We start from the raw sequence: 3333 nt of genomic DNA, 5'->3' as shown, positions 1-3333 counted from the left end.
TTTCTAACCCAAGCGACTGCTATGTTGTACAAAATTGATATTCCTTGGTACCTCACTAAAAGCTTGAATTAGATTTGAAAAAAAAAATTAAAGTAATCATCAACATAAACAAAACAACAATTAATAGAAAGGGCTAAGAGTAAGAAGTATAATTATGCAAATAATACTTATGAAACAACAAAAAAAAACATAAATTTTGACACAGCATTTTGATTAAGGCCACTACCATACCATCTTATGCTACCAACAGATAATCAGAAGCACTAAGATTAATAAACCAATCCCAATGACCAATTCCAATGACAGATCCTAAGAAGCATTGCCATGACATAAAGGGTTATTGCAAGCATTTCCAACCAGCAATATCATTAATCACAGAAAATTAAAATTACAATATTATCATCTATAATTTAATCAGATTTTGTATCATACCACTCCAACAAATATTGAGAAGGCAAAAACGTAGCCAATCTAGGCTGGATCACCATTTTGCATAGACTGCGGGTAATTAATAGGACACATCAAGTGATAGAGAATTGTTAGAACAAAATAATAATGAAGAATTTGTCAGAGCACTATAACTTGTACTAGAGGTGGTTAACCTGTGATTTCAGTAAAACAGTAACTGACCTCTAGCAGCTAATTCAATACTAGTGCACCCAAAAACTGTGAGAGATCATTTTCAATCTATATATTGTAAATAGATTAACAAATATATTAAAATTGACAATGCATTTTGACATATAGCAAAGTTTAACACATGTAAATATTGAAAGCGAACAAGTGCAATGATTATATAAATAGAAGAGATAGAACATTACCTTCCAAAATCCTCCCCACTAAAAACATGTAAGGCGCAAAAACCGAAGCACAAAGATGTATGAGTGCATAAAAACAAATGAGATACACGAATAAAAATAAAGAAAGTCAGGTGAAAAAAATAAATAAAGAACATTCAATTATATATTATACAATAAGTAGTTTCATCATCACAAACTAATTTTACTACACAGAAGAAGATAAATGAGTCTAAGTTAGTCGGCTAAGATTAACTTATCAGTGCTAAACACTATTTTACTTCAATATTTACCCTCTCATTATGAGCCATTATTGATGGTCTCAACTCTCAACTTATGCAAATGATCATAAAGTAACACCAGAAAATATTGTCTATCTTCTACACCCTATCATGTTAAATACAAATCGGTCATATCTCTCACCAAGGATTGCATTGAATGCTCTTAAAAGCCAAGGTTTCGACCACTGAGATTCTTCTGTCCAACATCTCTGGAACGTACAGAATCAAGAGGCACTATAAAGCAAACTTGAAATACAATAATTAATGCAAAAAGAAAGCTTAAGCAAAGTAAAAATTCATACTTTTCATTCAGTGTCTCACTCGATCCCATGTATCTAACTTCCATATATCTTTCTTTGTAAGGAGTCTTTGATATCCTTATAATTGTTAATCCTCTATATGTCACCAAATAGGACACATATTCTACATTAGTTTAAGATAACTCAAGGGCTCTATCATTTATGTTGTTTTTGTCTAAAGGATAATAAATCTCAAACAACCTTGTCATGTCCTAAATAAAACTCATCTTTTACTTTTAAAAAAAATAACAGGACCACCAATATGCAACTTCGGTTACTAAATAAAGCTAATACTGTAATACAATAATGGTGGATATTCATTGCAAGTTCTAATTTGTACAATAGAAAAGAATCACAAGACAGAAACATAATAATTAAAAGGATACAAAAAACAATTAGTGTAGGTCAAAGATCCAATAATTACCAGATATAAGATAATACCGAGCAGCCAAGGATAACTTAAAAATAAGTGTACCTAGACCTGTAATACAATTACTTGATTTCATTTTCTATAGAGATTCTCATATAATGCTATCTCAGTTTAGTGTGGGGTGATGTGAACCATCATTTGTGCAGCAAACATTTATAGTTTTAACTTTTATATACTAACTTCATTTGTGTCTAAATTTTTCTTTTATTCATGAAAATCAATTGTACAATTTTTCTTATACTTGATAGCGTGCACAAAACATAAAGAAAAAAGGAGGCAGAGTGATGTTGTGAAGGTCTACTATACCAAAAAATTTAAAAAAAAAAGTGAAAGAATTTATTCCATTTATACCTAAAAGGAGGTTTCATGGCTTAATTGCCTTATCAAGTTTTTCCTTGGAATGCTTGTAAGATTTCAAATTCTAAGACATGTCTTCCAAGTCACAAGTTATTAGAATGATAAATGAATGAATACATTATACATACCAGTATCAAATAAAATATCACCTATGTTAAAGTGATAAATGAATGAATACATTAAAGCATTGTACTTACCTTCATTTGAACTTCCCACCAGGCATTACACTTACCTACATTGAATAATTAATAAAAGAAAAAACAATTGAACCATGAATCAGGTTACTTTCGTCAAACCTATTGATCAAGAGAATCTAATGCGCTAACATACCAAAGAATCATACTAATTGCAACGGATTCTGCCAGATATCAAGTTAACCAGCAAATATTGAATCACATCGACGTGCGTTTCGATTTATGATCATTACAAGAGAATCAAAATAGATTGCACATAATAAAATCACAAAATTAACATGAAATTTTCAAAAAATCCCCAATCGGATCATAATATCAATTAAATTATATAAACCCTAGGAAATGAGAATTTTTTAGTTAAGCAATCGAAATTAAATGAGAAAAGGATCAAAAGGTCAGTTGCAAACTAAAACCAGATATCAGAGTATATGGTAGAGCCAGCAACGAAGACGGAGATTGTGGCGAAAACCAGCGCCAGAAAATGCAGAGTAAGGAGGAGGCAACAACGAAGAACATCAATTGAGTAGTTCAGTGTAGAACGTGGTGTGAGGAGGAGGAAAAGGTGGCGGTGGTGGAAAAGTGAAGAGCCGGCGCTTCCACCCGAAGAGATGGGATGAAGCGACGAAGAAGAAGTGCGGTGAGTGATGGTAGTTTGATGCAGAATGAGAGAAGTGCATAGGGAAAAAAGTCCTAAAACTAAAAGCGGTACTCTCAATAATAAGAGTAGACGAGAACAATTTTATGTACTGTTGGTAATTGCTTACTGGCCATTTTCTCTTATTGCCATAACAAACGAAGTATTAACCGCAATTATTCATTTTCCATAAAAAAAGTTCTTTAACAATAGAAGATGTGGCTATATTACTATTGCCGTTAAAAATTTGTCGGTAAAAATTGAATTTATTGTAATGATTTTCTTTTAAAATGTAAAAAAAACATCTCGCAGTCCGCGAGAATATTTTTTTATTTTTAAAA

The 3333-nt window shown here is 31.5% G+C and overlaps 1 non-coding gene across 4 annotated transcripts; it reads right to left on the bottom strand.

Annotated features, from left to right (window-relative positions):
* Positions 1-932: 932 nt before the first annotated feature.
* On the bottom strand, positions 933-3071 carry LOC112732313 (uncharacterized). Of its 4 annotated transcripts, XR_011869795.1 has the most exons (5): positions 2772-3071; positions 2362-2396; positions 1802-1858; positions 1381-1473; positions 933-1287 (listed from the first exon to the last, which is right to left on the bottom strand). It is a non-coding gene; the product is annotated as an uncharacterized protein (transcript). The 4 variants fall into 4 exon arrangements; XR_011869796.1 differs by lacking the exon at positions 1802-1858 and having other exon boundaries at positions 2772-2906; XR_011869793.1 differs by lacking the exon at positions 2772-3071 and having other exon boundaries at positions 2362-2501.
* Between the last annotated feature and the right edge of the window lie 262 nt (positions 3072-3333).

The sequence above is a fragment of the Arachis hypogaea genome, chromosome 13, assembly GCF_003086295.3.
Source record: "Arachis hypogaea cultivar Tifrunner chromosome 13, arahy.Tifrunner.gnm2.J5K5, whole genome shotgun sequence".
Lineage (NCBI taxonomy): Eukaryota > Viridiplantae > Streptophyta > Magnoliopsida > Fabales > Fabaceae > Arachis > Arachis hypogaea.
This window is presented reverse-complemented; position numbering and strand designations above follow the sequence as displayed.